We start from the raw sequence: 23,974 nt of genomic DNA on the forward strand, positions 1-23,974 counted from the left end.
GCCCAGCCTCCGGAAGTCTACGCCACATGCCCGCAAGGCCTGCTGGGACTTGTAGTCCACTCCCAGGCGGGGAGCGGAGACAGCCGCTCTCGGCCTTGGCCCTCGCAAGGCATGCTGGGGGAGGTATGCCTCTTTGCCCCGCGAAGCTTGCTGGGAGTTGTAGTCCTCGTGAGGTAATCGGAAGAACTTCGGGAGTTCCTCGCAAGGTGTTCTGGGAAGGGTAGCCTGTCTCCCTGGGAGGTGTCGTTTCCCTCAGGGGGTAGGCGCTGGGCTGTGTGCCGTGTCTGCAGACAGTGCGGGGTGGGGGGCGGCAGCGTCGGGGCCCCCTCAGAGCACGCCCCGGAGTCCTCCCCAGCCGCCCGCTCCCCTTGCACTAGGCTTGGCACAATTCGATTTTTTAATATGTTTTTGAAAATAACGTTCACAGATAATATCGAGGTATTTTTCAGCGTTCTTAAAAATTATTTGTATCTATTTAATTGTTCACAGTTGTGGGAAACTAGGGGGTGGGGCATCCGACAATAATTATTCAATGAAAAAACTTCAGAAAGCCAAAAAACTGTTATGAGCCAAATCAGCTGGGAGGGAGAATTTAATCAGAAAATAAAATGTGATTGATTGTTGGAAATCATGGCTTGCTAGATGCTCAAAAAACCCAATCAAATAAGAAGACCGTGCAGGTAAAAAAACGACCAACAGCCTGGTTTAGAGGGGAAAGGAAAGCAGCTATACAAATTATATATGTATTTTACAGTTGGAAAGGTGGGTAAAGATGACAAGAGTCAAGCCCCATTGTCCTGGGTGCTCAACACACACAAATTAACATTGTCCCTGCCCCCAAAGTGCCTGCAATCTGATTTAAATCAAGTTGCAACAGGTGATTGCAAATCTGGGGTAGAGATGACAAGATCATGAGGTTCCATAGGCGGACTACGTGCACCACTTGACCGCTCATTTAACTGCACAACAGGTTTTTAGGGCAGGAAGGAAAACAAAATACCCTATTTTACTGAATATCCACCAACATTTGAAAGTGAATAAATGGGGATTTGGGGGACAAAATAAAATGGAGACACAGCCTTGAATAACAAGGAAATACACCGAAGAACATTTTTGGAGGAATGGCAGTGGAAAATAAATATTTTGCTTCAATATTATGGTCTGAGTGTGCAGTAGGGACAATTGGCTAGTGTGCTGTTGTTCTAATTAATTACCACAGCAATCAAACTTAAAATGTTTATAACAGTCTGAAATTTTTTTTTAAATGCTGAGCACCTACACCATTCATTAACTTCATTTGGCATGGTGGGTGCTCAGTATCTTTGAAAATCAAGTTGTAGGTGTATTAAGACAGGAACTGAAAAATACTGAGGAACTCCAAATTAGTAGGCCCTTTTGAAAATGTTGGGTTACGGTCAGACCACAAACCACTGTTACATATCAGATGAGCAACCAGGTAGTCTGCTGCCCCGTCTCATGCTCTAGTTACGACATGGCCTTTGCCTTTCATCCTACTTATGTGTATTTAATAGATTCTCCTGATACACCTGCACGGATTAATTTCTTCTTTTAGAGAGAGGTGGGCAAACTTGGGCCCGTCCTGCCCGTCCCTTGAGCTCCCGGCCGGGGAGGCTAGCCCCCGGCCCCTCCCCTACTGTCCCCCCACCCCCGCAGCCTCAGCTCGCCGTGCAGCCAGCGCTCTGGGCCCCACTACACAGTTAAGACTAGATTGTGACACCTATATTGGAGTGCAGTGCTTCATCATACTAGAGGCAACATTAGGAAGCATGAGAAAGGCAGGCTACTTCCTAGAGTTCTCTAATTGCACCGGGGTGGGGAAAGCCATCTGTCACACACCTTTAAAGGATGCACCATACATCTCCTCCCATGTGGAACTGGCTGGCATGTAGATGGGCTGGAGCCATGGATTTTGTCTACTTGCTATGGCTTTTCTAGTTAGTTGTTCCCATTGGTAACAACTAAACATCAGCCCCTCAACTGTCCTGAGCCCAGGGGCTGCTTATGTGGCTGGCCTTTACTCTCTCCCCTGACAAAAAGAACAGGTGGCTGGGTAGGGGAATCATAACATAATTTCCAAAGGACTTGTGAATTTTTAAACGGCTGCATTAAAAGGTCAATGACATGTCATGGCACATTTTTAGAAAGATTCCATTTAGATACAAATCTGCTCATACAGCAGGTTTTCTATAATTCTCTTCTCTCTTCATTATTAAACATAATGTATTCCTGAGACACATGAGCCACTTCTCCTCCCAGGTGGTTGAGATCATCTGGGTTGACCTAGCTTCTCTGCTTCTAAATTCCAGTTTTATCTAGGTGGGTAAGGTGAGAACAAAGGATGTGCAAAGCAGACGGAGGCGGTCATAGCAGTGGGCAGGGAAGAGGATTTTCCTGGCTGCATTTTATATTAGACGAGTGAGGCAAGAAGCACGGAGATTGGAAAGGAGGAGGTTGCATTAATCAAGGTGAGAAGTGATCAGAGCTTGCCACCAGGAACTTAGCACTGAGAATGGGCAGATGCTGGAGATGTAGAGGAATAATTGGCAAGATTCAGCAATAGCAGCAATGTGAGGAGGAGGAAAGAGAAGATGAAAATGATACATAGGTCGTGGATCTGTGGAACAGGAAGGGGAGTGGAATCACTGACAGTAATGGAGAAGCGGTAAAGGAGAGGGGGTTGGGAGTAAAATGGGGCATTCAGTTGTTGCTACGTTGAGTTTGTAGCAGGACATCCAGATTGACATTTTGGAAAGGGGTCAGAAGAGCAAGACCGAAAGGAAAGGGAATGGCAGGGTAAAGCACATGCACATTTGGAGCTAGTATAAGTTCATCTGCATATGGTACGTGCAGAAGCTTTGTCTCCACTACTCACAAATACACAAATCAATTAAAGGAAACTAAAGGAGGAGGAATCATACATTAAGGCTGCCCCAAGAGAATATTAACTTGCTTAAAGTATTTGTCAAGAAAGTGTTGCAAGATTTATCTTCAGATTTTATTTGTCTGTGCAAGGGTATTGAGCAGTTATCATAACAACTCCCTTGTGATATAATGACAACTATGGGGCCAGGGCAGTGATTCCATAGATAAGATTGTCAGGAAGTTCCCATTCTAAACTCAGTTTTTCTTTCTTTCTTTCTTTCTTTCTTTCTATCTATCTATCTATCTATCTATCTATCTATCTATCTATCTGTCTCTCTAATCATATGAAATTTTGGCATGCTTAGGCTTATGCCAGAGGAGAATTTTTCTTTAGAAAGCTTGAGGTCAATTGAATGTTCCTTTTTCAAGCTATGGTACTGTATTTCACTCAAGAAAATTGCAGAAAATGTAAATGAACATTTGCCTTACCTATGCCCCACATACATCTCTGTACGTCAGCCTTTTATTTTAATTGTCCCCACAAAGCAAACCAGATAGCACGTGAAAAATCTGTTGCAACCTAATGCTCAAGTAATGACTTGTAAGCCTTTAAAACTTAGTTGTTCTTGAATGAATCTATGAACAGAAATGGGTGTGGTGGCAAAAATGGGATGATATGGTTATACCTGTATCCAACTTTTCCACTTTCTGAAGTCTATCTGTGTATCTGTCTGTCTGTCCATCTGTCTAGGTGCTTATATGTCCCCCATCACAATAGCATCTAAGGGTATGTCTACACTATGGGATTATTCCGATTTTACAGGAACTGGTTTTTGGAAACAGATTGTATAAAGTCGAGTGCACGCGGCCACACTAAGCACATTAATTCAGCGGTGTGCGTCCATGTACCGAGGCTAGCGTCGATTTCCGGAGCGTTGCACTGTGGGTAGCTATCTCATAGTTCCCACAGTCTCCCCTGCCCATTGGAATTCTGGGTTGAGATACCAATGCATGATAGGGCAAAAACAGTGTCGCGGGTGATTCTGGGTAAATGTCGTCAGTCAATCCTCCCTCCGTGAAAGCAACGGCAGACAATCGTTTTGTGCCCTTTTCCCTGGATTGCCCGGGCAGATGCCATAGCACGGCAACCATGGAGACCATTCAGCCTTTTTTCACTGTCACCGTATGTCTACTGGATGTTGCTAACAGACGCAGTACTGCAGTGCTACACAGCAGCATCCCCTTGCCTTTTGCAAGTTAGCGAAGACGGTTACCAGCCCTACTGTACCCTCTGCTGCTTTGCAAGTTGACAATGACGGTTACCAGTTATACTGTACCGTCTGCTGCTGTCATGGGTGCTCCTGGCCGGCCTCAGTGAGGTCGGTCAGGGGCGCATGGACAAAAATGGGAATGACTCCCCAGGTCATTCTCTTCTTTAAGTTTCGTCTAATGGAGAGTCAGTCCTGCCTAGAATATCAGGCAAGCCTGCTAAAGAACCAGAGAGGCAAATGGCCGCTCTGGGTCAGAGCCCCAGACATCCTGCAGAAATGATGAGCTGCATGCCATTCTAGGGGGTGCCCCTGCAACAACGCCACCCGTTGCTTCCCTCCTCCCCCACCCCTGCTGGGCTACCATGGCGGTTATCCCCCCATTTGTGTGATGAAGTAATAAAGAATGCATGAATAAGCAACAACACTGACTTTATTGCTTCTGCAAGCAGAGATCAAAGGGGGGAAGGGAGGGCAGCCTCCAGCTGCTATGATATTCCAGGCAGGAGTGAATCTCCATTAGACAAAGCTTAAAGAAGAGAATGACCTGGGAGTCATTCCCATTTTTACCCAGGCGCCCCCGGCCGACCTCACCGAGGCCAGCCAGAAGCACTCCCGGGACGACGATGACGGCTATCAGTCCTACTGTACCATCTGCCGTCCGCAAGGCAAGGGAAGGGAAGGGGATGCTGCTGTGTAGCGCTGCAGCACCGCGTCTGCCAGCAGCATCCAGTAGACCTACGGTGACATTGAAAAAAGGCGAGAAAGGATTTTTTTCCCTTTGCTTTCACGGAGGGAGGGCGGGGGGTGACGACATATACCCTGAACCACCCGCAACAATGTTTTTGACCCTTCAGGCTTTGGGAGCTCAGCCAAGAATTCAAATGGTTTTCAGAGAGTGCGGGAACTGTGGAATAGCTACAGTCGTCAGTCGCCCCTCCCTCCGTGAGCATCCATTTCATTCTTTGGCTCTCTGGTACGCTTGTCTCAGCTCCTTAAGTTTCAGCACTGTGTTGAGTCTCTGTTGTGGCCTCTGTCCATCATAGCCTTGGAGATTTTTTGAAATGTTTTGGCATTTCGTCTATTGGAATGGAGTTCTGATAGAACAGATTCATCTGCCCATACAGAGATCAGATTCAGTATCTCCCGTACAGTCCATGCTGGAGCTCTTTTTTTATTCTGGGACTGCATGGTCACCTGTGCTGATCAGCGCTTCACGCTGGGCAAACAGGAAATGAAATTCAAAAGTTCGCGGGACTTTTCCTGTCTACCTGGCCAGTGCATCCAAGTTCAGATTGCTGTCCAGAGCGGTCACAATGGTGCACTGTGAGATAGCTACCGGAGGCCAATACCGTCAAATTGCGGCCACACTAACCCTAATTCGAAATGACAATACCGATTTCAGCGCTACTCCCCTCGTCGGGGTGGAGTACAGATATCGATATAAAGAGCCCTTTATATAGAAATAAAGGGCTTTGTTGTATGGACCGGTGCAGGGTTAATTCGATTTAACACTGCTAAATTCGAGATAAACTCATAGTGTAGACCAGGCCTAAGTGAATATGGCAATACAATTTTATGTAACATCCAGTTCAATATCCCAAATGGCTTAAGATTGGTGATAGGATGCAGACTATCTAGACTGCTGGTTCAAATCTAGGCTGGTTTAGAAATGACCAAAAGGTTTTAACTCCTAAAGCAGGACCAGGATCTGTGCATTTGTAGCCACAGTTTCTGGAATGGTCCTTTACACAGCTTGTTTTTGGCAACACTTGCAGTTAAGGTGTACTCAGCACCAATTCAGCTGTACCCACTGCAGATACCCATTGTAGGTACTTATCCTAGCATTGTCAATGACATCTTGTAGCAGTGACTTCCACAGGTTAAGTATGTGCTGTAACACACAAGTGGCAAGCTGGGCATGGAAGCTTGCTGTGTGATACCTGTGCTTGCTCTGTGCTACCATGTTCTGTGGATAAACAGAGGACTTTGGTCTCCAGGAGGATGAGTGCAACAGTTTTCATTAGCACTACATAAAGAAGAAATAATATAAACCATCACAACACACTTCAGAGAGAGATGGTGAATAGAGAGGGGAAGTTTCAGACACAGGCACAGGGGGATAACAATGAATACCAGAACTCGGGCAATCTAGCATCTGCAGGATGTAGGGAGATTAGCACTCTTGCTAATCTCACCCGTATTAGCACATACCACAGGCTTGTTCAAGTCAGTGGAGGATTTAAAAGTAAGAAAATGTTAAGGGGAATGTTAAGGAAAATGTAGTATGACCAGGCAATAGCGACTGCACAGCTAATGTTGAGATAAGCTTTTCATTTAAAGTAGGAATGAAATAGTTGTTTTTAATCCACAGGTGATTTAATGTAGCCTCCAGATTTTGAATGAATTCCGAGCCCTACTGAATTTTCTAAAAGACATTTGTTTTAAGAATTAGTCACTTTGGCAGCGGGAGCATTGAAATAATGCTCACTGTTTGAAATTTGATGTGTCCCTCTTTTTTTCTAGATCCCTCTAAACAACCACAGACCATATAAACCCTGAACTTCTCTCTCTCTCTCTCTCATGCGTACACACACACACACACAAAAGTTAATCATATCTGCACTGCATCAGAAGCTGTAGATTCTCCAGGTAACATTTTTGAAGCTATCTCCCCAATCCGCCATAACATTTTCTGTCTCCACCAAATGGAGGTGACAGCTCTGCAGCTACTGCCTGTTTCCAGCACTACCTGTCAGCCTCCTTGACTCACTGGCTGGGCTCAGTACAGAGCCCTGTGGAGCCAGAGACAGAGAGGTGAGGTTCACAGCGGTCGGCAGGGTAGTGGAACAGGCAGTTATGGGGGATATAGGGAGTGAATGCTCCATTTGGAAGGAGCGGAGAGGGGAGACTGGGTAGAGGAGAGATCTGGGGGAGATCAATGCCACCCTATCCATATCCCCGTCCTATATCATCCTTTCCCCTGTAATACCCCCTGGACCAGGGGAAAATGCTTTTCTTTACCTCTAGCACTTCCAGTCTGAGGAACTGTCTGTGGTTCATCTTCATAGGACATTCCTGTTGGCAAACCCCAAGTGGCTCGAAGTGTTCTGAGAAGTAGAAATGGTAACTCTCTGACCCTTAGACCGCCGTAAGGACTAAGCCCCACTTGCCCATTATTGTGTTGGCAGGAGACAGGAAACGTGTGAGTGCTGGAGGAAAGGATCAGGGTGGGCAGGATAACATCTCAGGAGTGGGGCTAGGAGCCCTGCTGCTCAGACAACTTCTGCTGCCAAAACACCTGTAGTTTGTTCATGAAAATCCCCACCAGGAGGAAATATTGACCATTAACCTTATTCTGCATGCAGTCTTAGCTCTGTTTTCTTTCCCCACATCAGCAATCACCAGTGTGCTCAGTGCTTGAAGTTAAGAAGAAGAAGTGGAAGTGCTGGGGTTGCCAGCTAATGGCAGATGCTGAATGTTTTCAGCTTTTCCTACAAGCAGGTGAAAGGAAACTTTGTGCACTACTCTGCTACTTTCCTTGAGGCTTTCAGGCCAGATCTGCAAAGGTAAGTGCCTACGTTGCACCTGTAAAACATGTACACGTGGGGAAAACAGCTATTGGTATGTCTCACAGCTACCTATTTTGTGCCCACAAATACCTGTTTGTCCCTGGCTGTGCATGCTGCATGGAATAAATGTAAGTGCCTGTTTCTGAAAATGTGGTCTTTAATATATAATGTTAAGCCTTCAGAACAGCCATATGTGAGTGTATTCGTCCTTTATGTCCACAGCTCACCTGCAGATTCTTTACTTTCTCTCACACATCCTTGGCTCTGATATATTCTGATGATTCAGAGGCTGGATGCTTGTTGGGACTATTGCTGCAAGAACTGAAAGTTCTTACGTGCATTGCTGTCTCTCCACAGCAGCTCTTCCTGGTGTTTAACTATTCAGTCCATGAAGGAGGTGGAACAAGGAAGAGGCTGCTGCCTGCTTTTTGTAACCTTCAGCAATCAGACAGGTTTTTCCTGGTTATCAGTCACCTCTTGGAGTTCTACTCCAGTAACACTGGCCAGAGATGAAGAACTAGTAGTAGCAACATGTTACAACACAGGGTTGAAACAGAAGCACATACCAGACTTTTGAGGCTGGGATTCTTAGGATTGGCTGTGGGCGTAAACATTCCCATTTGTTATTGTGTTTAGTCTGCATCACTGAACTTTGTTCCCGACTCCAAACCAGAAAAGTCTCTCCCCTCACTGCTTTCAAAAATATCGCAACGCAAACTATGTCCCAGATTCTCTGCTGTGTCCAGCCACAGCATGAGGGGACAGAAGGCTGCAAGGTAGCCTGCTGTGTTTCTGTGATTCTCAAGCCAGCTCTACTTTGGCTTTTGCACTGCTTAGAGCAGTTTAGGGGTTGCTCTAAATCAGGGGTCTCAAACATGCGGCCCACGGGCCGCATGCGGCCCTCGGAGCTCTTCCCTGCGGCCCGCGGAGCTCCCCCAGTTACTTCCTGTCGCCGCCAAACTCCCCTCACCCCCGCCCCCCTCCCCGAGTTATTTTCTGTGCCTAAGCTCCCCGCGCGCTGCTCCCCAATGTTTGGGGCCGGGTCTCTCCCCTGGCCCCCACTTGCTGCCCCCTCACCGCCCGGGAGCTCACGGTGACTCCACTCCTCCCGGCTTCCGGCATCACCTGCTGCCGCAGGGTCCTAGCGCCCCCCTGCACTAGGGCCAGGGCAGGCTTCCCTTCCCCCCTAGTCCTGAGACTCTCCAATGCCCCGAGCCTCTCCAATGCCTCAAACCCCTCACCCTCAGCCCCACAGCCCTCACCCCTGCACCCCCTCCTATCCCCAAACTCCGTCCCAAAGCCTGCACCCCCACCCCCTGCCGCAGCCTGAACCGAGCACAGAGCCTGCACTCCAGACCCCCTCCCCCACCCAAACTCCAGCCCAGAGCCTTAGGCAGTAAATCTAAGTGCGTGTTTTGTCCTTTGAGTGAGGTGCATTACTGAGTGTATATATTTATTAAAACTGCTTGGAAATGACTTCGTCAAAAAAAAGAACACTCATGGAAGAAAAGAGAGTTTTCCAAGACAAATGGGAGAATTTATATTTTTTCACAGAGGTAAAAGATAAAATTCAATGCCTTATTTGTCAGCAAACGATTGCTGTTCCCAAGGAGTATAACGTGCGTCGGCACTATGACACGATGCACCGTGAAAAATATGATGCATTCACCGGAAAAATCCGAGAGGAAAAAGTTCAGCAACTTAAAGCAGCATTTGCCAAGCAAAGAAATTTATTTTCAGGGATTAACAAGTCTAGTGAAGATTCAGTAAGAGCAAGTTTTGTGATAAGCGAAATGATAGCTAAATCATCGCGACCTTTTACAGAAGGCTTATTCATAAAAGAATGTCTTATGAAGGCCAGTGAAATTTTATGTCCTGATAGGAAGAAAGTTTTTGAAGGCATAAGCTTGTCTGCAAATACAGTTGCCTGCAGGATAACGGATTTAGCTGATAATGTGCAAAAACAATTGATTCAAATGGCAAAAGACTTTGAAGTATTTTCAATTGCTCTTGATGAGAGTACAGATGTATCAGATACCGCACAGTGTGCAGTGTTCATTAGAGGTGTGGACTGCAATTTGAATATAACTGAAGAATTGCTAGACTTAATGCCACTGAAGGGTACCACAACGGGACGTGACATATTTCAAGGATTGGAAGAGTGCATTGAAAAAGCTGCGCTGCCATGGAACAAACTCGTATCTTTGGCTACGGACAGTGCGCCATCAATGTGCTCTGAAAACATTGGTGTGGTTGGATTATTGAAGACCAAACTGAACAGCCTCAATATACCAGGAATTAGCTTCACCAGTATATATTGTATTTTGCACCATGAAGCCCTGTGTAGTAAAAGTCTACAAATGAAAGAAGTTATGGATGTAGTTGTTAAAACTGTTAATTTTATACGTGCATGAGGGCTGAATCACAGACAGTTCACTTCTTTTCTAGCAAGTATGGACAGTGAATATGGGGAACTTCTGTATCACACTCAAGTTAGATGGCTGAGTCGTGGAAATGTTTTGAAGCGTTTTTTTGCACTTAAAGAGGAGATTGATTCCTTCATGAAACTGAATAACAAGGAGGTTCCACAGCTTGCTGATTCCACTTTTATCTGCAACCTTGCTTTTCTAACAGATGTAACTGATCACCTGAATGCACTGAACTTGAAACTTCAGGGTAGAAAACAGGTGATAACACAGATGTATGACAGTATTAAGTCATTCAAAGTCAAGCTTACTTTATGGGGGAAACAGCTGACTGCTGGCAATTTGGTCCATTTCTCAACTCTGAATTCCTTAGGAAAAGTTGAACCCAAATCCTTGAAAGAATATGCAGAGATCATTTCTAACTTACACAAACAGTTTGATGTGCGGTTTAAAGATTTCAAGGCACTTGAACCACATTTTCAACTTTTTTCCCACACCATTTGCTGTTGAAATTGACAATGTTGCAGAGGAAATGCAGATGGAGTTAGTGGAGCTTCAGTGTGACACGATTTTGAAGCAGAAGTATACAGATGTTGGAATTCCAGAATTCTACAGGTTTCTTTCACAAGAAAGATTTCCCATGTTATTCTCTGCTTCTGCAAGGATAATGGCAATGTTTGGAAGTACATATATATGTGAACAGTTTTTCTCTTCCATGAAGATTAACAAATCTGTGTTAAGGTCAAGGCTCACTGATGAACATTTGCAAGCAACACTGAGATTGGTTTCGTCTCAGGATATCAAACCTAATATTGATGCTCTGGTTGATGCAAAACGCTGCCAGCTAAGTGGCCAAAAATGAAATGACTGTCAAAATTAGCACTGATGTTTCACATTACAGTTAAAGAAGTTAATAAAAAAGTTAATAAATTGACTTTTAATAGCATACTATATTTTAATACTATACTACTATATTACTCTTCATTTTTTTTTCTGCCTACCTCCAGACGCTTCCCGCCGCCAAGCCGCCAAACAGCTGTTGGTGGCGCTTAGCACTTTCCAGGAGGGAGGAGGGAGGAGCGGGGAGCCGCGCGCTTAGGGGAGGAGGTGGAGAAGAGACAGGGCAGGAGCGGGGCCTCATGGAAGGGGTGGATTGGGGATGTGGCCAGGGGCAGCAAGGGGGCGTGTCAGTGATGCGGCCCTCGGGCCAATGCACTAGTCCTCATGCGGCCCTCGGGGTCATTTGAGTTTGAGACCCCTGCTCTAAATGCAGCAATTGGCAGGGCCATGATGGAGCATTCCACCAGCTGAGGATATTGGGAATACAGAGGGCTCCAGCCACACTCCCTCCTTGTCCCCAGTATGCTGCCTACACCAAAGGCTAAAGGGCATGGTGTAGCAATGGGAACCAGCTATGATGGATATACAACCTCACAATTTGGGAATCCCCAGCCAGAGAGGTACAACCAGTTTGCAACCAGAGAATCTGTCCCTCTCCAAGGTGGAGGCTCTGGAGGAGAAATACTTAAAAGGTCTGTTCAGATTTAGTTTTGATCTTCCCTCAATGGGCTTCAGTTAGATCATGGTTAAAATAAATCTCCAAAAAAGGAAAAGGGCAGGGAAAAGTGCAGCTGTTTATGTAACTCTTAAAAATAAAATAAATAAATAACTAAAATATTTTGCTGAGTTTCTCTTCTCTCCCTGACAAGTCTCTGTCAGGTCATCGAATATATCTCCAAGAAAGCCACGCAGACCCATGTACTCCTTTGGGGTGGATCTCTCCATGTCTTGGATATCTTTAGAGGGGAAATGGTGTTTTGAGCAGCTTTCAATTCCGTGTTCCTCTCACCCCTCTTCTCTTCTATTTCAATTGCTTGGAAGCATTTTTTCTTAAAGCAGCACTTTAAAGGCTGCTGTTGACTTTTAGTGCTTAGAAAAGGGCTTTTACAAAAAAGCTCATGTGGAAAACAAAACAGTTTTCATGGATGAAAATAAAAATGTAAAGTCAAATTAAAATCAAAGGTGAAAGCAATGAGACCGTTTTCATTGCCATTTGAGGGGAATGTAAAATGGGAACAAATAGCATCAATTATTAGGGTTTAAACCCTCAAGCTTCAGAGTTTAAAACTACAGCTAGCTATTGGGGGCTAGGAGTAGATTTTCCTGGAGTGCAACTTATCCCTTATCAGGGTTTCTTTCTTTGAAACCTCTGGTACTGGTCACTGTCGAGTAAAGGATAGTGGATGGGATGGACAGAGGTTTGATCCAGTCTGCTAATTCCTATGTTCTTGTATCAGATTCCTGACAGTACTTCACTTTGAATGAATACTAAGTATATGCTGACAGCACCCCCGAAAATGCTTTTTTTGGCACTTAAATCCTCTTCTATTCCTCTTTCTCTCATCCTCTAGGATGATTTTTGGAGCAAAATGTGCCATATCCTCCTTCTCCTCCCTCTGATATAATTCCCACATTAACCTAAAGTTTTGCCTTGTGCAAAACACCCCATAAAACCCATGTGCTGCACAGGATCATAATGTGGTGACCTCATTACTTTTGTGCCAGCTGCTGACTTCTGTGCTTGCAGTAGTGGTAGTTTCTGTGCTACCCTCAGTGGTGTGTTTTTATTCACTTGTCCACCCTTTAGCATGGGCTTAATGCAAACCTTCAAACTCAGCGTGAAGAAGGAGTCCACAGGGAAAATGTTAGTAACCCTTGAACCTTAATCTGCTGAGCTTCATGGTGCTTGCCCACTAGTGTTCTCCAGCTGGAGACCTGTTTGCTGCAGATATACTTTGGAAGATTGGGGTGAAGAAAGGTGCCACCCTGAATAACAGGGTCTGTTATTGGGAAGGGGAAAAATGAAAGAGAGGAGCATCAAGGTAAGAGGTCTGGAGAGGCAGGGATTGTCAAAAAGCCTTTCCCATCAAGCAGGCTTCAGAGAACCATAACAGACGGATTTTCAGTAACAGTCAACTATAAGAGTGTAGGAAGTTGACATGCTGTTCCTAGGAGAGCCGAGGTATTGACAAAAGACATGCAAACTTGAAAAACATACATTTGTGGAAATATCCATCATGACAAGTGACTGCACTTAAGTCACCAAATGCACCTCACCCCTGGGACAGAACTCACTTATAGTTGCACATCCAATGAAACCATCCATGGATAAAACGAATGGCCAATAAAAGGGAAGCAATGGGTAATCAGATCTTTCAAAAACTATTTAGCTTTCTGGCAGTGAGTACTTGCTATAATTGACATGTACTTCCCTGCAAAACTGCTGGGCTCCTCAACCCCACAGTCAGAAGTGCTGAGCAATTCTGAGCTGTTTTGAAGCACAAGCACATCTCTCCAGAGTCACTTAATGAAACAACTCAAATTATTCTGAGTAGAAGTCTGACGTAGCCTTTCAGTCATTGTATTAATTGCACATGAAGGATGTCCCTATATTTTGGGATATTTTTATGGTCCTAGCAGCAGGAACTATTTAATGCTAAAGTGTGTTAAATGGTTTAGCACAGAGATTGCCACTTGAGACCCCATAAAGTAAAGAGTTCTCAAGGTTTGAATAGTTAGGACAGATTTTCATTTTTAGTCAGAAAGAGACTGATTGGCAGCCACTTCTCTGAGCTTACCTTTCCATTTCAATATTTCCTAGGGGCCATCACCCTCCACTGAAGATTACATTATCTTTTACACAAACTGTGAGTGTTTTTGTCACCCTTTTGATTTCAGTCCAAAGAGAGTTAAGATCTTGGCTATATCCCTCTTAGATGGTGAACACCTCTCCTGGGTAATTTTTATTTTCTTCCCAGTGAATGAAAGCCAGACCCACTAACGACACTCAGCTATTTGCTTTAGGATGCACCTGCATATGTACTTGTTTTGCAACAAAAATATCTCTGAAACTGAAATGCTTTGTAGGAGAACTGCAACTATAGCATGCTAAAAGTAGTCAGCAAGAGCTGGTAGATACTTTCTGCAGTGTGGAAACTAGGGGGAAGTGTAATCAGAAATAATCACAATAGGCCAAATCTGAGGTCCTTACTCATTTTTATCTATCTATCTATCTATCTATCTATCTATCTATCTATCTATCTATCTATCTATCTATCTATCTATCATCTTCTACTTACATAACCATCAAATCTTAGGCAAACTCTCAAGACTTTTTCTCTCTCTGAAGGCTTTCGCTTGAATAAGTGTGGAGTAAACCTGAGTCAAGACTTCAGGATTTAGGCCAACCTGCTTTCCTTCTCCATATGGAGTCCATTCTCTCTCCTACCGTATTAATATTTACTGTGTGATCACAGGCAGCAGAAGTGGCATGCCATTGTGGCTGTCTGTTGCTTCACATGCTTACTATGAGAAAATGGATGAGGGAATCTCTGTGCCACTCCCTGTCCACAGCTGTGGACAGCCTTTGCGTATCTGATTTTTTTTCTGAAATGTGAATTTTTCTCTGAAACAGAAATTCCGGTTTCCATGCCACTGTAAAATGTATAGAATTATGGATGTCAAGTATCAGAGGGGGAGCCATGTTAGTCTGGATCTGTAAAAGCAGCAAAGAGTCCTGTGGCACCTTATAGACTAACAGACGTATGCTCCAATACGTCTGTCAGTCTATAAGGTGCCACAGGACTCTTTGCTGCTTTTATAGAATTATGGATGTCTGTCTTAGGTAGATTATTGCTGAGAGGTTTGAACTGGTTGGTTGACAGTCAAGAAGTGCAGAGCATTCCACATACAAATGGGCAGTGTGGGAGGAGGTTCAAAGATGAGAAGCATAAAGAACGTGGTTAGGAGAGAGCCTCAGGTGGGACAAAGGGAGTGAGAGGGGAAGCAGAAGGAAGAGAGAGCAAAGTGCTGGGTTCACTGAAAAACCAAGGACATGTTTCTTTTGTGATGGTGGGTTGATTAGCACCAAGCTATGCAGGAGAAGGCTCAGCCAGCTCACAGACAGGCTGCACTGTCACGGCTATTGGAAATGCCAAACACAAAACATGTTGAGAATCGTTGATTGCTCCTTATGACAACACAGACAGGAAGGCCCACAAGCAATGGGAGGTGGATTGTTCTGATGCAGTTTTATCTCCATTTCAATCTGCTTGGTTGCAAGATAGCTTTTGGACTTTGTAACTCTCCTTGGACAGTTAAGCACTCGTTTGTATCTGGTTAGGGTTAGGGTTAGGGTTATATATTAGTGCTTCTATAACAGCCTTGGAAGCCTTCCTGCACATCCTTGCAATGCAAACTTCACATGATCTCAGAGAGCCACATTATTGGTATAATGACAAATTTAGCTTTATGGAAGCAAATAGCGGTGATGGGATGGTATTCACAAAAGTCACCCTTTGTGTGGATACATTTGGCCAGTGCCAAAGGGTTAAGTCATGAGTTAGAGTTGAGCTGTTGTGCTCAGATCTTTTAAATGCAGACTTCGTCAAATAAATATTGGCATCAACAGAGCATGCCAATTTACATCAGTTGAGGATCCTGCCCTAAAAATAGAAGAAAAATGAAAAGGAGGGAATATGATATTTAATCCTGTACTTTTATTCAGTTTGGTGTTTTGTGTCATTTAAAATCTTTTCAATATTTAATAGATCTGTATATCAGTCAGGGCAGCTGCTTGTTCTGGGACAAATTCCATGGCCTGTATGAAGAACGAGGAGTACTTGTGGCACCTTAGAGACTAACAAATTTATTTGAGCATAAGCTTTCGTGTATGGGGGGGGAGGTGCGGGGGTGGTGTCAGATTGGATGGTTGTAGTGGTCTCTTCTGCACTTGGAATCTGTGTACCTGAGTCCTGTTTATCCCCTTCCTTCATGGGCTGGGGGAGGACAGGCTTGCCTGCATAGCTCTCAACATGCTCATAATGCTTGCAGCTCTGCATTAAGATAATGACTATAATCAAATCTCATGCGTCAGGGCTTCAGCCAGTCACCTGCAGGGGTCAGAAAAGCATTTCCCCCTGCTGCACTATTGGCTAGATGTATTCTGGGATGGTCTTTTCCCCTATCTCCCTCTGAAGCATCGGAGATTGGTCCCAGCTGGAGACAGGACAGTGGACGAGGTGGACCGGTGCTCTGAGGCGATGCCGAGAATCTTTCTTCTAGATGTTTGGCAGGTGTGTCTTGTTCAAATGCTCAGGGTCATACTGATTGCCAGGTTTGGGGTCAGGAAAGAATTTATCCCCCAGCTCACATTAGCAGGGATCTTAGGGGTTTTTCGCCTTCCTCTGCAACTTGGGGCATGGTATGCCAGCTGGGATCATATGGGCATATCTCACCTAATCAGTTGCCTGCTATTGCAGGATTTACAAGCATTGATGGCACCTCGGTCTCTCTCATTCTCTGCCTGTGGCACACAGATTAGTTCTCTGAGGACTGAAATCCTTTAGTTTAACTAAAGTCTTTGGGATAATATGGGGTATGTGAGTGAAAATTAATGGCCTGTGACATACAGGAGGTCAGGCTGGATGATCTAAGGGACCCTAGTCTCGCCCAAAACAAACTCTAAGAATCTATGAATTTTAATTGGGGAGCTTGGTAGGAAACATCTCAGCTTAGAGGATTCTAGTGCATTTTTTAAAATGCTAGACAGTAACATTATAAAATGGATCTTACTGTATAACATTAGACTTCCCTTCCGAGCACTGTAGAAATATTGGTACAGCAGAAAAAAGTCAAAGCTATCAGAAGGGTCTCCTTGGGGAGCTGAAAAATTATCCCACATCTGCCTGTGTCCCACCAATGAGGCGTTTTCATAAGCACTCACTATATTCTCTCCATATGCCTGCCTATCTTTCAGCCCACTCAAAGTGTAGCAATTTAGTATCTAGATCTAAGATCCTGTGTAAATTTTTCCTTCATAAATACAGGGACTCAGCACACCATAGGCATACTGAGCCACCCCACCATTAAACAAATACTCTCTGTGGTTTGCTGAATTCCCAGAATACATGGCATGGAGTAGCATGGCATTTGAGATCTGAAGCATCTGAATGACATGTAAAGTTCAATTAATTATTTTCTAAATGGTCACCAGAGCTGCTCTAGCTTTGATTAGGATTCAGCCAGTATTACTGTGATCACAGTGAAGCCTTTCAGAGGAGGGAATGTTTGCTTTTGCTTTGGGCTGCTTCGCCTTGCCCTGTGACAAAGCCATTTCAGTAATGGATGCGCTCTACAAGACTTAGAAAAACACGGCTGTGTTCTTTTAAAAAAAAATCATTGTGCTTCAAATGAATCAGCTCAGTCTGATTAGAACGCTGGCCCAGTGCCACTTTCACACTATCAGCCACTAGAGCACAAGCCAATCCTGGCCCGTGCAATGCTAAAGTCAGTGGCCTCTTCACTTAAATCTATGGCAGTTTAGTGTACGCTAAAATAAAGGAGAGAGCAGTATTCAAATGGCCCTTCTAACTACATACTTCTTTTGTTTCAAAATACCAGTCCGAGCCCTGCTTTGTACGCTTTGTTCTAGCAGGGCACAGAGGATGGACAGCTAATTTAAAGAGCCATTCAAAAATTCTCCTTGCTTAGGGGAATCTTCAAGTGACATAAAGCCAGCATAGCCTGATCCCCTGCTGTGATCCTGAGCTGGTGAACAACAATTGGACACAAGTTAGAGCAGCCATTAGGTTGGTATAAGTTGCAGTCCTAGCATTGGGGGGATCAAAAGGTTGCAAAGAGCAAGCTCTTGAGCTGTGCAAGGCAGACCTGAGTGGCTCAGAACGAAAAACCTCAAATCCAGCAACCTGGACGCTTTGGGAAATGGGGTGGGGGGAACTTGGGCCAGGGTTACAAGAGTATTTAGGTTCCTAAAGATGCAGAAAGTGACAGAGTCCTGTGGCACCTTATAGACTAACAGAAGTATTGGATCATAAGCTGTCGTGGGTGAATACCCACATGCGTCTGACAAAGTGGGTATTCACCCATGAAGGCTTATGCTCCAATACTTCTGTTAGTCTATAAGGTGCCACAGGACTCTTTGTCGCTTTTTACAGCTCCAGACTAACACGGCTACCCCTCTGACACATAAAGATGCAGATAGGTGAACAGGAGGATTTACACAAGCACAGGTTAAGAGCCCAATTCCCACTGAAAGTCACTGGGAATTAGGCACCTAACTCACTCAGGCACTTTTAAAAATTCCACTAGTTGCCTCTCTGCATCTTTTGGCACCTATATACTCTTGTAACCCTGCCCCTAATGAATAGAATTATTGTTATATGGCTTTTATTATTGGCTGACATGGTTTGAACATATCTTTTGTAACATTCACTGAAGGGAAAACTATCCTCATCCACAGCAAAATAATAATGAAAACATGCCACAAGCCAGTGAACATCCTCTTTAAAAGGTTTCATTTCTATTGCTTGGAGTGGAGCTGAAAGCTTATCACACTACATGCATTCAGCCAAGTGCCAGCTGAGACTGGGAATGTTTAGCAGCCTTGGGCAGTACCAGCACTCTGTGATTGCCCTTTCCCACTGACACTGCCTGGACGCACACCAGCCTAGACTCTCCAACAAAACAACCTTTCAATTTTTTTCTGTTTCTTGATGGGATTCAAACAATAACTAAAAATCACCATCCCTGCAAATATTCATGAGCCATGAAAACACGGATTCTTTCTGGTTTCCCTGGCCTTCCACAGTGCATAAGTCTGGATATTTATTTCATTAAACCCATCCTTCAGGCTCCAGTCCTGTAAACACTTATGCACATGAACACAACGTACTTTGAGCTTCACCACTGAAATCAATGCAGCTACTCCCAGCAGTAAAGTAAGTACATGAGTGTTTGCAGAATCGCAGCCTTAGGGGCCAGTTCAGGGCCATTTATTGATTATTGACCCTGGGCTCTGCATAGAGTTAATTCTTGAAGCAGAGTTGTTCTCTGGGAGCTGGATATTGGCACTGGGCTGAGATTCCTGAGAGAAGGGATTGCACTGCATGCTGTTTGACCATCTCATTTCAGGACTGGTGTATCTGTGTAAATAAAGCAAGCTACAATAAGGAGCTACCCAGAACTGGCAGAATGCTGGTTTCACATAGCTGGTTTATCTTTATGTGAAAAGGACATCTTTGCCAGAGGCAATGGCATTTAATTGCAAGGAGAATACAGTACATCATTACAGAAAAAATAGGGACTGCAGAAGCTAATAGGTCTGTAAGACGAGGGATGGCCATTGTTTTTTTGAGAGTGAGTTTAATGCTAATGAACTGAAGGGCCATTAGCACCATCTTTTCCAGAATGCTCAGGTCTGACCTGAAACACCTCTTGCTATTGTAGACCCTAGATGCTCTTGAAGTGAGAATGCCAAGGTTGATGACCTGTGCCAAATTATGTGGGGACTTGGGGCAGGCTAGACTGGGAGGGGCAAACTTTCCTCTTTGTGACCTAAGGTAGGATTTCCCTCCAATGGGTTGATTCTCCATTGCATGGATGGGAAGGGGGAGGAGGGGCTATGCAGGGCGTTGGCGAGCTAATGACAGTGAGGTCACTGTGGACTCATCTACACTATACAGTTAGGTCGACATAAGGCAGCTTATGTATTTACTGCAGTGGCTGTAAGTTTGCAGTGTAGACATACCCTGAGTGATGATTAGAGCTGGAAGGGAAACAATTTATTTCTGGGAAAAATATTTAGGCAAAACATTTTTGTTGTTGTTTACAATACAACTTATTCTTAGAAAAATGTTTATTTTTAAAAAATGAAAACCATTTTTTTGGACAAAAACTGAAATTTTGTTGTGAAAATTCCTGCTTAGTCAAAAAGCCATTTTCCATTAACCCTCCATCCGCCCCCCAACTTTGTAATGGAAAATTTCCAAAGAGCTCTAATAATGCTTCTTGATTGAAATCTCTTCCAAATAGTTTGCTTTCTACATTCATTTTTCTCTTTTAGTGATGTAGAGCTCTGCCCAGTCCCTGGAACCTGCACATAGATGACATTACTTACCCTCTATAAATCTGATCCAAAGCCCCAGTCTTTCCTCTGGCCCCAGAACGTGATTGATTGGTCCCTATGTATTTATACTGGAATGCATCATTATATCTATATTAAACACCGAGGATCATTTTGGGCGGGGTGTGTGTCCCCCAGCTTAGATCTGTTTCCATTGTGATGTGCTTCTCTGATAAGGAAAGGTATAGGAAAGAGGCCACTAGTCTGGCCTTATCTGTCCATATAAGAGAAACCCCTCATTGAATAACCCTCACAGAAGCATCCATGGTTTAACTGGCTTTTGCCTGAGTTGGTTGGCAGGGTAGAGAACTAAGCACCAGAGCCTCTTAAGGAGTTTATAACATTCCATCTGAAAATACCTCTTAAATACCCGATTTTGTAAATTCCTTTTCTTTCTCATCCCCCTCCTCCAGGCTTCTCAATTAATGATGGAATAAATTGACCAACAGGACAAACAATTGACAGCTAGGGAAATGTGCCCTGGTAGGTTTAGTTCTGCTTTTTCTGTCTTTAATTCAATTTAATTTTTTCTCATTTTGTTTGGAAAATGTCCTTGAAAAGGAGCTTATTTTCCAGTCCAGTCACAGTCCAGTCCAGTCACATCCTGGAATCCTTTTTTGTGTGTGCGTGTGCGTGTGTGTAGTCACATCCTGGAATGTGTGTGTGTAGAAGTGTTTGGAATCTCAGTGAAATGTCTCTCTCTCTCTCTCTCTGAGCCCTCCTGTTTGAACTGCACATCACAGCACACTGACTTACAACCGCAAAGATAAGAAGGAGTACTTGTGGTACCTTAGAGACTAACAAATTTATTTCAGCATGATCTTTCGTGAGCTACAGCCCACTTCTTCGGATGCATAGAATGGAACACACAGACAGGAGATATTTATACATACAGAGAACATGAAAAGGAAGAAGTATGCATACCAACAGGAAGAGTCTAATCAATTGAGATGAGCTATCATCAGGAGGAGAAAAAAAACTTTTGAAGTGATAATTAAGATGACCCATAGAAGGTGTGAAGAGAACTTAACATAGGGAAATAGATTCAATTAGTGTAATGACCCAACCATTCCCAGTCTCTGTTTAGGCCTGAGTTAACGGTATCTAATTTGCATATTAATTCGAGTTCAGCAGTCTCTCTTTGGAGCCTGAACTTCAAAAACTTTCTTCTCCTGTTGATAGCTCATCTCAATTGATTAGACTCTTCCTGTTGGTATGCATACTTCCACCTTTTCATGTTCTGTTACAACAATGAAAAAGCCTCAGACAGATATGTAAATGTGAAAAGCTGTGCTAGGAAGGGACAAGTCAACTGAAAATTATGTGCAAGACTGGACCTTTGCCTAATCATTGTGGTATTTCCAACTCTGGAAGTTCTGGGAATCTGGTGAGGACGTAACTCATGACACGTACAGCCAGATTTGCAAAGTAAAGACATTGAAATCGGCACCTGAACTCTGAATGCTTACCCAAAATGAAACTTTTTTGGCTCAACCATTCACAGGCACCTCTGGACTTTTGTGTCATGACTGTTGAGGCCCTATCAGAGCTGTGCAAAGCCAAGAGGCTGGGTGGCAGAGGTTCATGCCAGCCTTTCCATCAGTCCCAATTAGTACAAGTCTGATTCACAGGCCTTGAGTTATTTGTATGTGAACCTGTCACAGAAACACACAGTGAAACTCAGTGGGATCACCAAGCTGAGTGCGGTTTAGAAAAAGACCAAACCCAGGGCCAGCATTGCTTGGAATGGAGTCAAGTGTCACACAAAAGGATCACACCCATCAGTGAATTTTTATCAGTGAGCTTGAGCAGAGTTTTGCATTATCACAAAAATCTCCAGGCCTGGGGAATTTCACGTTTCCTGGCGCTCTAGTTCTGTGCCAGTGTTACTGTGAAGGAAGGGATACTAGGCTGATGGACCAAGGTTGACATATCCCAAGAACCATTAATGCTAATTAATATTCCTCACATATTTAAACATATTTGTTGAAAATTACCAGGTTCCCCCTTGCCATCACCTAGAGATCTTCAGGAATAAAAACCTCTGTCCTGTGAAACTCAGGGGCTTACTGTTGTTATTATTATAGTAGCATCTAGAATAGAGCTGGATTGAAAATGACCCATTCTGTGAGAATTTTTAAGATTTTGAAATTTTTCCCATCTTAAATTGAGATGAAAAATCAAAATCTCAAAATTTTTCAGTGAACTGAAGATCTGAAAAAAAAATCAGATCAAGTCAATTGAAACATTTTGTTTTGATAATTTCAAAATGCTGTTTCCATTTGGACCTTTAACGTTTTGTTTACATAATCTAACTGTACTTAAATTTTGAAACAAAGTCATTTCAACCCAAAATATGCAACTGTTGTGTTTCAATGCAAGGAGACGAGGGAGCAAACTACCTACCACCTTCAACCTCGCCTGTTTGTCTGGTGGTGACTATTTATTTTTTATTTATTTACATTTCCAGTAGGATAAGTCTTCTGGCTGGTGATCTGATGAATGATTACATAAGAGTTGTCTGAGCTACCTCGATAAAATGAGGAGTATCTCCATTTATTCCAATGGAGCTAGTCTCCGAATTTACATGGGCGTAACTGAGAGCAGGGTCTGGCACTCTGAGTAGACAGCACCTTCAGTAACGATGACTTTTATGAACTATACCATCATGATGAGGATCCTGAATCTTCAAACCCTCAATTAAACTTTGTAGACCAAGCTCTACCTTCCATTATAGCTGGGCATTTCCATTGCAGACAATAGGAAGCAAGCAGAAGCTGACCCTTGACTGTACTTTAAGACTAACCTGAAAGAGGGTTATTAATGCTGCGAGCCAAATTCTCTGATTCTGTGCAGTTCCTCTGGGTACTAGTGTGATCTCAGTTACACAGGTGTAAGTTCAGAGTGACACTGTTGACGTCAGTGGGATCACTTTGGATTTATACTGCTGCAACTAAGATCAGAATCTGACTTACAGATTTCACGTGGGCTGTATATAATTCAGTGGAGAATCTGTGCAATGCCATGTCTGTCTGGTTTTAAAGGTGGAATCTAGTCTCTTTATATACCCAGCTTTCTGAATCTGTGGCTATTGCAAGCAGAGGCATGATAAATTCCTTTTCAAGAAAAAAGAACTTTAATTTCAGTCCTGTTGCATCCTTTCCTCGGTACTTTAAAGTGTTATTCTTCTTTGTGGAGAAGATAATTTAAAGTGATACTTGACTATATTCACACACCTTTTCCCACCTGAGGAGAGCTGTAGCTAAATTGATTTGCATATGTATTGAATATGTATTTCTAGGATGGCCACACCGAGATGCCATATCTCATTTACAGCATGTTCCTACTGGCTCCGAGGCTTGTTAAAGGAAAGAGACTGTAAAAAAGAAAAAACACATTACGTGTGGACTGCAAACGTAAAAGTGACTGAAGTAGGAAGAGAAAGAGATATATTGGCAGCCTGGAGACATAATAAGCCATTAAACCGTTTAAGGGAGGCCTTCCATGGCTTGATGAGTTTGTTGTTCAATTACTATTACTGATGAAGAATGTCAATAATTATGATTTTCAGCCCGGCTTGACATTTACATTTGTAAAAGTTTGAAAGTCCGACTGTACTAAAAATCAGTGGAACAACCGTCGTATCTTCTCACAAAGAGGGTGGATTATGCCTCCTCCACATACTAAGAACTTTCAAACTCCAGGCTCATTAATGCACTGTGGCTACAACAGGCCGTGCTGTGGGATTCGGGTGACCAGATGTCCCGACTTTATAGGGACAGTCCAGATTTTTGGGTCTTTTTCTTATATATGCTCCGTTTACCCCCCCCCCCCCCCGCATCC

At 43.8% G+C, this 23,974-nt stretch overlaps 1 long non-coding RNA gene across 2 annotated transcripts; it reads left to right on the forward strand.

Moving 5' to 3' along the window:
* The first annotated feature begins 71 nt into the window (after positions 1 to 71).
* LOC123376081 lies at positions 72 to 23,631 on the forward strand. Of its 2 annotated transcripts, none has more exons than XR_006581676.1 (4): positions 72 to 173; positions 2,328 to 2,486; positions 7,550 to 7,720; positions 23,468 to 23,631. It is a non-coding gene; the product is annotated as an uncharacterized LOC123376081 (long non-coding RNA). The 2 variants fall into 2 exon arrangements; XR_006581675.1 differs by lacking the exon at positions 72 to 173 and adding an exon at positions 240 to 438.
* Positions 23,632 to 23,974: the final 343 nt, after the last annotated feature.

The sequence above is a fragment of the Mauremys mutica genome, chromosome 8 (assembly GCF_020497125.1).
Source record: "Mauremys mutica isolate MM-2020 ecotype Southern chromosome 8, ASM2049712v1, whole genome shotgun sequence".
NCBI classification, from domain to species: Eukaryota; Metazoa; Chordata; order Testudines; family Geoemydidae; genus Mauremys; species Mauremys mutica.